Here is a 13965-nt window from a genome sequence, read left to right on the forward strand (position 1 = left end):
TGTCAGTCCTCTTGTAGTTAAGTCGGCATTGTGCCTTTTGTATTTAATTAGGATGCAATTTCTGTTTTTCATCGTCAATAAGAAGGTCCAATGTATACAGTAAACCTGAAGTGAAGCATCGGAATCTAAAACAGGACTCACAGGAGAGGTTCAAATCATAGAAAGTTAGAGTATCAGTGCTCTTGTACTTAAGTCGGCATTGTGCCTTTTGAAAAAAATTCGGATGCAATTTCTGTGGTTCATCGTCAATAAGATGGTCCAAAGTATACAGTAAACCTGAAGTGAAACATCGGAATCCGTAACTGGACTCACTGGAGAGGTCCAAATCATTGAAAGTTAGAGTGTCCGTCCTCTTGTACTTAAGTCGGCATTGTGCCATTTGTATTATATTCGGATGCAATTTCTGTGTTTCATCGTCAATAAGAAGGTCCAAGGTATACAGTAAACCTGAAGTGAAGCATCGGAATCTAAATCTGGACTCACAGGAGAACTTCAAATCATAGAAAGTTGGAGTGTCAGTCCTCTTGACTTAAGTCAGCATTGTGGCTTTTGTATTAAATTCGGATGCAATTTCTGTGTTTCATCGTCAATAAGAATGTCAAAGGCATACAGTAAACCTGAAGTGAAGCATCGGAATCTAAAACAGTACTCACTGGAGAGGTTCAAATCATAGAAAGTTAGAGTGTCAGTCCTCTTGTACTTATGTCGGCATTGTGCATTTTGTATTAAATTCGTATGCAATTTCTGTGTTTCATCGTCAATAAGAAGGACCAAGGGCTACAGTTAACCTGAAATGAAGCATCGGAAACTATAACTGGACTCACGGGAGAGGTTGAAATCATTGAAAGTTAGAGTGTCAATCCTCTTGTACTTAAGTCGGCATTGTGCCTTTTGTATTAAATTCTGATGCAATTTCTGTGTCGCATCGTCAATAAGAAGGTCCAAGGAATACAGTAAACCTGAAGGGATGCATCGGAACCTAAAACTGGACTCACAGGAGAGGTTCAAATCATAGAAAGTTAGAGTGTCAGTCCTCTTGTACTTATGTCGGCATTGTGCCTTTTGTATTAAATTCGGATGCAATTTCTGTGTTTCATCATTAATAAGAAGGTCCAAGGGGTACAGTAAACCTGAAGTGAAACATCGGAATCCGTAACTGGACTCACAGGAGAGGTTCAAATCATAGAAAGTTAGAATGTTAGTCCTCCTGTACTTACGTCGGCATTGTGCCTTTTGTATTAAATTCGGATGCAATTTCTGTGTTTCATCGTCAATAAGAAGGTCCAAGGTATACAGTAAACCTGAAGTGAAGCATCGGAATCTAAAACTAGACTCATAGGAGAGGTTCAAATCATAGAAAGTTAGAGTGTCACTCCTCTTGTACTTAAGTCTGGATTGTGCCTTTTGTGTTAAATTCGGATGCAATTTCTGTGTTTCATCGTCAATAAGAAGGTCCAATGTATACAGTAAACCTGAAGTGAAGCATCGGAATCTAAAACAGGACTCAGAGGAGAGGTTCAAATCATAGAAAGTTAGGGTGTCAGTGCTCATGTACTTAAGTCGGCATTGTGCCTTTTGTAATAAATTCGGATGCAATTTCTGTGGTTCTACGTCAATAAGAAGGTCCAAAGTATACAGCAAACCTGAAGTGAAACATCGGAATCCGTAACTGGACTCACAGGAGAGGTCCAAATCATTGAAAGTTAGAGTGTCCGTCCTCTTGTACTTAAGTCGGCATTGTGCCATTTGCATTATACTTGGATACAATCTCTGTGTTTCATCGTCAATAAGAAGGTCCAAGGTATACAGTAAACCTGAAGTGAAGCATCGGAATCTATAACTGGACTCACAGGAGAGGTTCAAATCATAGAAAGTTAGAGTGTCAGTCCTCTTCTACTTAAGACGGCATTGTGCCTTTTGTATTAAATTCGGATGCAATTTCTGTGTTTCATCGTCAATAAGAAGGTCCAAGGTATACAGTAAACCTGAAGTGAAGCATCGGAGTCTAAAACTGGACTCACAGGAGAGGTTCAAATCATAGAAAGTTAGAGTGTCAGTCCTCTTGTACTTAAGTCGGCATTGTGCCTTTTGTATTAAATTCGGATGCAATTTCTGTGTTTCATCGTCAATACGAAGGCCCAAGAGATACAGTAAACCTGCTGTGATGCATCGGAATCTAAAACTGGACTCACGGGAGAGGTTCAAATCATAGATAGTTAGAGTGTCAGTCCTGTTGTACTTAAGTCTGCATTGTGCCTTTTGTATTAAATTCTGATGCAATTTCTGTGTTTCATCGTCAATAAGAATCTCCAAGGGATACAGTAAACCTGAACTGAAGCATCGGAATCTAAAACTGGACTCACAGGAGAGGTTCAAATCATAGAAGGTTAGAGTGTCAGTCCTCTTGTACTTAAGTCGGCATTGTGCCATTTGTATTAAATTCGGATGCAATTTCTGTGTTTCATCGTCAATAAGAAGGTCCTAGGTATACAGTAAACCTGAAGTTAAGCATCGGAATCTAAAACTGGACTCACAGGAGAGGTTCAAATAATAGAAAGTTAGAGTGTCAGTCCTCTTGTACTTAAGTCGGCATTGTGCCATTTGTATTAAATTCGGATGCAATTTCTGTTTTTCATCGTCAATAAGAAGGTAAAAGGTATACAGTAAACCTGAACTGAAGCATCGGAATCTAAAACTGGACTCACAGGAGAGGTTCAAATAATAGAAAGTTAGAGTGTCAGTCCTCTTTTACTTAAGTCGGCATTGTGCCTTTTGTATTAAATTGGGATGCAATATCTGTGTTTCATCGTCAATAAGAAGGTCCAATGTATACAGTAAACCTGACGTGAAGCATCGGAATCTAAAACAGGACGCAGAGGAGAGGTTCAAAACATAGAAAGTTAGAGTGTCAGTGCTCGTGTACTTAAGTCGGCATTGTGCCTTTTGTAATAAATTCGGATGCAACTTCTGTGATTCTTCGTCAATAAGAAGGTCCAAAGTATACAGTAAACCTGAAGTGAAACATCGGAATCCGTAACTGGACTCACTGAAGATGTCCAAATCATTGAAAGTTAGAGTGTCCGTCCTCTTGTACTTAAGTCGGCATTGTGCCATTTGTATTATTTTCAGATACAATTTCTGTGTTTCATCGTCAATAAGAAGGTCCAAGGTATACAGCAAACCTGAAGTGAAGCATCGGAATCTATAACTGGACTCACAGGAGAGGTTCAAATAATAGAAAGTTAGAGTGTCAGTCCTCTTGTACTTAAGTCGCCATTGTACCATTTGTATTAAATTCGGATGCAATTTCTGTTTTTCATCGTCAATAAGAAGGTCCAAGGTATACAGTAAACCTGAAGTGAAGCATCGGAATCTAAAACTGGACTCACAGGACAGGTTCAAATCATAGAAAGTTAGAGTGTCAGTCCTCTTGTACTTATGTCGGCATTGTGCCTTTTGTATTAAATTCGGATGCAATTTCTGTGTTTCATCGTCAATAAGAAGGACCAAGGGATACAGTAAACCTGAAGTGATGCATCGGAAACTAAAACTGGACACACGAGAGAGGTTGAAATCATAGAAAGTTAGAGTGTCAGTCCTCTTGTACTTACGTTGGCATTGTGCCTTTTGCAATAAATTCTGATGCAATTTCTGTGCTTCATCGACAAAAAGAAGGTCCAAGGTATACAGTAAACGTGATGTGAAGCATGGGAATCTGAAACTGGACTCAAAGGAGAGGTCCAAATCTAGAAAGTTAGAGTGTCACTACTCTTGTAACTTAAGTCTGGATTGTGCCTTTTGTGTTAAATTCGGATGCAATTTCTGTGTTTCATCGTCAATAAGAAGGACCAATGTATACAGTAAACCTGAAGTGAAGCATCGGAATCTAAAACAGGACTCAGAGGAGAGGTTCAAATCATAGAAAGTTAGAGTGTCAGTGCTCTTGTACTTAAGTCGGCATTGTGCCTTTGGTAATAAATTCGGATGCAATTTCTGTGGTTCTTTGTCAATAAGAAGGTCCAAAGTATACAGTAAACCTGAAGTGAAACATCGGAATCCGTAATTGGACTCACAGGAGAGGTCCAAATCATTGATAGTTAGAGTGTCCGTCCTCTTGTACTTAAGTCGGCATTGTGCCATTTGTATTATATTTGGATACAATTTCTGTGTTTCATCGTCAATAAGAAGGTCCAAGGTATACAGTAAACCTGAAGTGAAGCATCGGAATCTATAACTGAACTCACAGGAGAGATTCAAATCATAGAAAGTTAGAGTGTCAGTCCTCTTGTACTTAAGTCGGCATTGTGCCTTTTGTATTAAATTCGGATGCAATTTCTGTGTTTCATCGTCAATTAGAAGGTCCAAGGTATACAGTAAACCTGAAGTGAAGCATCGGAATCTAAAACTGGACTCACAGGAGAGGTTCAAATCATAGAAAGTTAGAGTGACAGTCCTCTTGTACTTAAGTCGGCATTGTGCCTTTTGTATTAAATTCGGATGCAATTTCTGTGTTTCATCGTCAATACGAAGGCCCAAGAGATACAGTAAACCTGCTGTGATGCATCGGAATCTAAAACTGGACTCACGGGAGCGGTTCAAATCATAGATAGTTAAAGTGTCAGTCCTGTTGTACTTAAGTCTGCATTGTGCCTTTTGTATTAATTTCGGATGCAATTTCTGTGTTTCATCGTCAATAAGAAGCTCCAAGGGATACAGTAAACCTGAAGTGAAGCATCGGAATCTAAAACTGGACTCACAGGAGAGGTTCAAATAATAGAAAGTTAGAGTGTCAGTCCTCTTGTACTTAAGTCGGCATTGTGCCATTTGTATTAAATTCGGACGCAATTTCTGTGTTTCATCGTCAATAAGAAGGTCCTAGGTATACAGTAAACCTGAAGTGAAGCATCGGAATCTAAAACTGGACTCACAGGAGAGGTTCAAATAATAGAAAGTTAGAGTGTCAGTCCCCTTGTACTTAAGTCGGCATTGTGCCATTTGTATTAAATTCGGATGCAATTTCTGTTTTTCATCGTCAATAAGATGGTCCAAGGTATACAGTAAACCTGAAGTGAAGCATCGGAATCTAAAACTGGACTCACAGGAGATGTTCAAATAATAGAAAGTTAGAGTTTCAGTCCTCTTGTACTTAAGCCGGCATTGTGCCTTTTGTATTAAATTGGGATGCAATTACTGTGTTTCATCGTCAATACGAAGGTCCAATGTATACAGTAAACCTGAAGTGAAGCATCGGAATCTAAAACAGGACTCAGAGGAGAGGTTCAAATCATAGAAAGTTAGAGTGTCAGTGCTCGTGTACTTAAGTCGGCATTGTGCCTTTTGTAATAAATTCGGATGCAATTTCTGTGATTCTTCGTCAATAAGAAGGTCCAAAGTATACAGTAAACCTGAAGTGAAACATCGGAATCCGTAACTGGACTCGCAGGAGAGGTCCAAATCATTGAAAGTTAGAGTGTCCGTCCTCTTGTACTTAAGTCGGCATTGTGCCATTTGTATTATATTCAGATACAATTTCTGTAATTCATCGTCAATAAGAAGGTCCACGGTATACAGCAAACCTGAAGTGAAGCATCGGAATCTATAACTGGACTCACAGGAGAGGTTCAAATCATAGAAAGTTAGAGTGTCAGTCCTCTTGTACTTAAGTCGGCATTGTGCCTTTTGTATTAAATTCGGATGCAATTGCTGTGTTTCATCGTCAATAAGAAGGTCTAAGGTATACAGTAAACCTGAAGTGAAGCATCGGAATCTAAAACTGGACTCACAGGAGAGGTTCAAATCATAAAAAGTTAGAGTGTCAGTCCTCTTGTACTTAAGTCGGCATTGTGCCTCTTGTATTAAATTCGGATGCAATTTCTGTGTTTCATCGTCAATAAGAAGGTCCAAGGTATACAGTAAACCTGAAGTGAAGCATCGGAATCTAAAACTGGACTCACAGGAGAGGTTCAAATAATAGAAAGTTAGATTGTCAGTCCTCTTGTACTTAAGTCGGCATTGTGCCTTTTGTATTAAATTAGGATGCAATTTCTGTTTTTCATCGTCAATAAGAAGGTCAAATGTATACAGTAAACCTGAAGTGAAGCATCGGAAACTAAAACAGGACTCACAGGAGAGGTTCAAATCATAGAAATTTAGAGTGTCAGTGCTCTTGTACTTAAGTCGGCATTGTGCCGTTTGTAAAAAATTCGGATGCAATTTCTGTGGTTCATCGTCAATAAGAAGGTCCAAAGTATATAGTAAACCTGAAGTGAAACATCGGAATCCGTAACTGGACTCACAGGAGAGGTCCAAAGCATTGAAAGTTAGAGTGTCCGTCCCCTTGCACTTAAGTCGGCATTGTGCCATTTGTATTATATTCAGATGCAATTTCTGTGTTTCATCGTCAATAAGAAGGTCCAAGGTATACAGTAAACCTGAAGTGAAGCATCGGAATCTAAAACTGGACTCACAGGAGAACTTCAAATCATAGAAAGTTGGAGTGTCAGTCCTCTTGACTTAAGTCAGCATTGTGCCTTTTGTATTAAATTCGGATGCAATTTCTGTGTTTCATCGTCAATAAGAATGTCAAAGGCATACAGTAAACCTGAAGTGAAGCATGGGAATCTAAAACAAGGACTCACAGGACAGGTTCAAATCATAGAAAGTAAGAGTGTCAGTCCTCTTGTACATATGTCGGCATTGTGCAATTTGTATTAAATTCGGATGCAATTTCTGTGTTTCATCGTCAATTAACCTGAAGTGAAGCATCGGAAACTATAACTGGACTCACGGGAGAGGTTGAAATCATAGAAAGTTAGATTGTCAATCCTCTTGTACTTAAGTCGGCATTGTGCCTTTTGTATTAAATTCGGATGCAATTTCTGTGTCGCATCGTCAATAAGAAGGTCCAAGGAATACAGTAAACCTGAAGTGATGCATCGGAACCTAAAACTGGACTCACAGGAGAGGTTCAAATCATAGAAAGTTAGAGTGTCAGTCCTCTTGTACTTAAGTCGGCATTGTGCCTTTTGTATTAAATTCGGATGCAATTTCTGTGTTTCATCGTCAATAAGAAGGTCCAAGGGAAGCAATAAACCTGAAGTGAAACATCGGAATCTAAAACTGGACTCACAGGAGAGGTTCAAATCATAGAAAGTTAGAGTGTCAGTCCTCTTGTACTTAAATCGGCATTGTGCCTTTTGTATTAAATTCGGATGCAATATCTGTGTTTCATCATCAATACGAAGGTCCAAGGTAAACAGTAAACCTGAAGTGAAGCATCGGAATCTAAAACTGGACTCACAGGAGAGGTTCAAATCATAGAAAGTTAGAGTGTCAGTCCTCTTGTACTTAAGTCGGCATTGTGCCTTTTTTATTAAATTCGGATGCAATTTCTGTGTTTCATCGTCAATAAGGTGCTCCAAGGGATACAGTAAACCTAAAGTGAAACATCGGAATCTAAAACTGGTCTCACAGGAGAGGTTCAAATCATAGAAAGTTAGAGTGTCAGTCCTCTTGTACTTAAGTCGGCATTGTGCCATTTGTATTAAATTCGGATGCAATTTCTGTGTTTCATCGTCAATAAGAAGGTCCAAGTTATACATTAATCCTGAAGTGAAGCATCGGAATCTAAATCTAAATTCACAGGAGAGGTTCCAATAATAGAGAGTTAGAGTGTCAGTCCTCTTGTACTTAAGTTGGCATTGTGACTTTTGTATTGACTTCGGATGCAATTTCTGTGTTTCATCGTCAACAAGAAGGTCCAATGTATACAGTAAACCTGAAGTGAAGCATCGGAATCTAAAACAGGACTCACAGGAGAGGTTCAGATCATAGAAAATTAGAGTGTCAGTCCTCTTGTTCTTAAGTCGGCAGTGTGCCTTTTGTATTAAATTCGGATGCAATTTCTGTGTTTCATCGTCAATAAGAAGGACCAAGGGATACTGTAAACCTGAAGTGAAGCATCGGATACTAAAACTGGACTCACGGGAGAGGTTCAAAACATACAAAGTTAGAGTGTCAGTGCTCTTGTACTTATGTTGGCATTGTGCCTTTTGTAAAAAATTCGGATGCAATTTCTGTGCCTCATCGTCAATAGGATGGTCCAAGGTACACAGTAAACTTGAAGTGAAACATCGGAGTCCGTAACTGGACTCACAGGAGAGGTTCAAATCATAGAAAGTTAGAGTGTCAGTCCTCTTGTACTTATGTCGGCATTGTGCCTTTTGTATTAAATTCGGATGCAATTTCTGTGTTTCATCGTCAATAAGAAGGACCAAGGGATACAGTAAACCTGAAGTAAAGCATCGGAAACTAAAACTGGACACACGGGAGAGGTTCAAAACATAGAAAGTTAGAGTGTCAGTCCTCTTGTACTTACGTTGGCATTGTGCCTTTTGCAATAAATTCGGATGCAATTTCTGTGCTTCATCGTCAAAAAGAAGGTCCAAGGTATACAGTAAACGTGATGTGGAGCATCGGAATCTGAATCTGGACTCAAACTAGAGGTCCAAATCATAGAAAGTTAGAGTGTCACTCCTCTTGTACTTAAGTCTGGATTCTGCCTTTTGTGTTAAATTCGGATGCAATTTCTGTGTTTCATCGTCAATAAGAAGGTCCAATGTATACAGTAAACCTGAAGTGAAGCATCGGAATCTAAAACAGGACTCAGAGGAGAGGTTCAAATCATAGAAAGTTAGAGCGTCAGTGCTCTTGTACTTAAGTCGGCATTGTGCCTTTTGTAATAAATTCGGATGCAATTTCTGTGGTTCTTCGTCAATAAGAAGGTCCAAAGTATACAGTAAACCTGAAGAGAAACATCGGAATCCGTAACTGGACTCACAGGAGAGGTCCAAATCATTGAAAGTTAGAGTGTCTGTCCTCTTGTACTTAAGTCGGCATTGTGCCTTTTGTATTAAATTCGGATGCAATTTCTGTGTTTCATCGTCAATACGAAGGCCCAAGAGATACAGTAAACCTGCTGTGATGCATCGGAATCTAAAACTGGACTCACGGGAGAGGTTCAAATCATAGAAAGTTAGAGTATCAGTCCTGTTGTACTTAAGTCTGCATTGTGCCTTTTGTATTAAATTCGGATGCAATTTCTGTCTTTCATCGTCAATAAGAAGCTCCAAGGGATACAGTAAACCTGAAGTGAAGCATCGGAATCTAAAACTGGACTCACAGGAGAGGTTCAAATCATAGAAAGTTAGAGTGTCAGTCCTCTTGTACTTAAGTCGGCATTGTGCCATTTGTATTAAATTCGGATGCAATTTCTGTGTTTCATCGTCAATAAGAAGGTCCTAGGTATACAGTAAACCTGAAGTGAAGCATCGGAATCTAAAACTGGACTCACAGGAGAGGTTCAAATAATAGAAAGTTAGAGTGTCAGTCCTCTTGTACTTAAGTCGGCATTGTGCCATTTGTATTAAATTCGGATGCAATTTCTGTTTTTCATCGTCAATAAGAAGGTCCAAGGTATACAGTAAACCTGAAGTGAAGCATCGGAATCTAAAACTGGACTCACAGGAGAGGTTCAAATAATAGAAAGTTAGAGTGTCAGTCCTCTTGTACGTAAGTCGGCATTGTGCCTTTTGTATTAAATTGGGATGCAATTTCTGTGATTCTTCGTCAATAAGAAGGTCCAAAGTATACAGTAAACCTGAAGTGAAGCATCGGAATCCGTAACTGGACTCACAGGAGAGGTCCAAATCATTGAAAGTTAGAGTGTCCGTCCTCTTGTACTTAAGTCGGCATTGTGCCATTTGTATTATATTCAGATACAATTTCTGTGTTTCATCGTCAATAAGAAAGTCCAAGGTATACAGCAAACCTGAAGTGAAGCATCGGAATCTATAACTGGACTCACTTGGAGAGGTTCAAATCATAGAAAGTTAGAGTGTCAGTCCTCTTGTACTTAAGTCGGCGTTGTGCCTTTTGAATTAAATTCGGATGCAATTGCTGTGTTTCATCGTCAATAAGAAGGTCCAAGGTATACAGTAAACCTGAAGTGAAGCATCGGAATCTAAAACTGGACTCACAGGAGAGGTTCAAATCATAAAAAGTTAGAGTGTCAGTCCTCTTGTACTTAAGTCGGCATTGTGCCTCTTGTATTAAATTCGGATGCAATTTCTGTGTTTCATCGTCAATAAGAAGGTCCAAGGTATACAGTAAACCTGAAGTGAAGCATCGGAATCTAAAACTGGACTCACAGGAGAGGTTCAAATAATAGAAAGTTAGAGTGTCAGTCCTCTTGTACTTAAGTCGGCATTGTGCCTTTTGTATTAAATTAGGATGCAATTTCTGTTTTTCATCGTCAATAAGAAGGTCCAATGTATACAGTAAACCTGAAGTGAAGCATCGGAATCTAAAACAGGACTCACAGGAGAGGTTCAAATCATAGAAAGTTAGAGTGTCAGTGCTCTTGTACTTAAGTCGGCGTTGTGCCTTTTGTAAAAAATTCGGATGCAATTTCTGTGGTTCATCGTCATTAAGAAGGTCCAAAGTATACAGTAAACCTGAAGTGAAACATCGGAATCCCTAACTGGACTCACAGGCGAGGTCCAAATCATTGCAAGTTAGAGTGTCCGTCATCATGTACTTAAGTCGGCATTGTGCCATTTGTATTATATTCGGATGCAATTTCTGCGTTTCATCGTCAATAAGAAGGTCCAAGGTATCCAGTAAACCTGAAGTGAAGCATCGGAATCTAAAACTGGACTCACAGGAGAACTTCAAATCATAGAAAGTTGGAGTGTCAGTCCTCTTGACTTAAGTCAGCATTGTGCCTTTTGTATTAAATTCGGATGCAATTTCTGTGTTTCATCGTCAATAAGAATGTCAAAGGCATACAGTAAACCTGAAGTGAAGCATCGGAATCTAAAACAAGGACTCACAGGACAGGTTCAAATCATAGAAAGTTAGAGTGTCAGTCCTCTTGTACTTATGTCGGCATTGTGCATTTTGTATTAAATTCGGATGCAATTTCTGTGTTTCATCGTCAATAAGAAGGACCAAGGGATACAGTTTACCTGAAGTGAAGCATCGGAAACTATAACTGGACTCACGGGAGAGGTTGAAATCATAGAAAGTTACAGTGTCAATCCTCTTGTATTTAAGTCGGCATTGTGCATTTGTATTAAATTCGGATGCAATTTCTGTGTCGCATCGTCAATAAGAAGGTCCAAGGAATACAGTAAACCTGAAGTGATGCATCGGAACCTAAAACTGGACTCACAGGAGAGGTTCAAATCATAGAAAGTTAGAGTGTCAGTCCTCTTGTACTTAAGTCGGCATTGTGCCTTTTGTATTAAATTCGGATGCAATTTCTGTGTTTCATCGTCAATAAGAAGGTCCAAGGGAAGCAATAAACCTGAAGTGAAACATCGGAATCTAAAACTGGACTCACAGGAGAGGTTCAAATCATAGAAAGTTAGAGTGTCAGTCCTCTTGTACTTAAGTCGGCATTGTGCCATTTGTATTAAATTCGGATGCAATTTCTGTGTTTCATCGTCAATAAGAAGGTCCAAGGTATACATTAAACCTGAAGTGAAGCATCGGAATCTAAAACTGGATTCACAGGAGAGGTTCAAATAATAGAGAGTTAGAGTGTCAGTCCTCTTGTACTTAAGTCGGCATTGTGACTTTTGTATTGAATTCGGATGCAATTTCTGTGTTTCATCGTCAATAAGAAGGTCCAATGTATACAGTAAACCTGAAGTGAAGCATCGGAATCTAAAACAGGACTCACAGGAGAGGTTCAGACCATAGAAAATTAGAGTGTCAGTCCTCTTGTTCTTAAGTCGGCAGTGTGCCTTTTGTATTAAATTCGGATGCAATTTCTGTGTTTCATCGTCAATAAGAAGGACCAAGGTATACAGTAAACCTGAAGTGAAGCATCGGATACTAAAACTGGACTCACGGGAGAGGTTCAAAACATACAAAGTTAGAGTGTCAGTGCTCTTGTACTTATGTTGGCATTGTGCCTTTTGTAAAAAATTCGGATGCAATTTCTGTGCCTCATCGTCAATAGGAAGGTCCAAGGTACACAGTAAACTTGAAGTGAAACATCGGAATCCGTAACTGGACTCACAGGAGAGGTTCAAAACATAGAAAGTTAGAGTGTCAGTCCTCTTGTACTTATGTCGGCATTATGCCTTTTGTATTAAATTCGGATGCAATTTCTGTGTTTCATCGTCAATAAGAAGGACCAAGGGATACAGTAAACCTGAAGTGAAGCATCGGAAACTAAAACTGGACACACGGGAGGGGTTGAAATCATAGAAAGTTAGAGTGTCAGTCCTCTTGTACTTACGTTGGCATTGTACCTTTTGCAATAAATTCGGATGCAATTTCTGTGCTTCATCGTCTAAAAGAAGGTCCAAGGTATACAGTAAACGTGATGTGAAGCATCGGAATCTGAAACTGGACTCAAAGGAGAGGTCCAAATCATAGAAAGTTAGAGTGTCAGTCCTCTTGTACTTAAGTCGGCATTGTGCCTTTTGTATTAAATTAGGATGCAATTTCTGTTTTTCATCGTCAATAAGAAGGTCCAATGTATACAGTAAACCTGAAGTGAAGCATCGGAATCTAAAACAGGACTCACAGGAGAGGTTCAAATCATAGAAAGTTAGAGTGTCAGTGCTCTTGTACTTAAGTCGGCATTGTGCCTTTTGTAAAAAATTCGGATGCAATTTCTGTGGTTCATCGTCATTAAGAAGGTCCAAAGTAAACAGTAAACCTGAAGTGAAACATCGGAATCCGTAACTGGACTCACAGGAGAGGTCCAAATCTAGAAAGTTAGAGTGTCCGTCCTCTTGTACTTAAGTCGGCATTGTGCCATTTGTATTATATTCGGATGCAATTTTTGCGTTTCATCGTCAATAAGAAGGTGCAAGGTATACAGTAAACCTGAAGTGAAGCATCGGAATCTAAAACTGGACTCACAGGAGAACTTCAAATCATAGAAAGTTGGAGTGTCAGTCCTCTTGACTTAAGTCAGCATTGTGCCTTTTGTATTAAATTCGGATGCAATTTCTGTGTTTCATCGTCAATAAGAATGTCAAAGGCATACAGTAAACCTGAAGTGAATCATTTGAATCTAAAACAAGGACTCACAGGACAGGTTCAAATCATAGAAAGTTAGAGTGTCAGTCCTCTTGTACTTATGTCGGCATTGTGCATTTTGTATTAAATTCGGATGCAATTTCTGTGTTTCATCGTCAATAAGAAGGACCAAGGGATACAGTTAACCTGAAGTGAAGCATCGGAAACTATAACTGGACTCACGGGAGAGGTTGAAATCATAGAAAGTTACAGTGTCAATCCTCTTGTACTTAAGTCGGCATTGTACCTTTTGTATTAAATTCGGATGCAATTTCTGTGTCGCATCGTCAATAAGAAGGTCCAAGGAATACAGTAAACCTGAAGTGATGCATCGGAACCTAAAACTGGACTCACAGGAGAGGTTCAAATCATAGAAAAATAGAGTGTCAGTCCTCTTGTACTTAAGTCGGCATTGTGCCTTTTGTATTAAATTCGGATGCAATTTCTGTGTTTCATCGTCAATAAGAAGGTCCAAGGGAAGCAATAAACCTGAAGTGAAACATCGGAATCTAAAACTGGACTCACAGGAGAGGTTCAAATCATAGAAAGTTAGAGTGTCAGTCCTCTTGTACTTAAGTCGCCATTGTGCCTTTTGTATTAAAATCGGATGCAATATCTGTGTTTCATCATCAATAAGAAGGTCCAAGCTAAACAGTAAACCTGAAGTGAAGCATCGGAATCTAAAACTGGACTCACAGGTGAGGTTCAAATCATAGAAAGTTAGAGTGTTAGTCCTCTTGTACTTAAGTCGGCATTGTGCTTTTTGTATTAAATTCGGATGCAATTTCTGTGTTTCATCGTCAATAAGAAGCTCCAAGGGATACAGTAAACCTGAAGCGAAACATCGGAATCTAAAACTGGTCT

This window comes from Schistocerca americana, chromosome 3, assembly GCF_021461395.2.
Source record: "Schistocerca americana isolate TAMUIC-IGC-003095 chromosome 3, iqSchAmer2.1, whole genome shotgun sequence".
Lineage (NCBI taxonomy): Eukaryota > Metazoa > Arthropoda > Insecta > Orthoptera > Acrididae > Schistocerca > Schistocerca americana.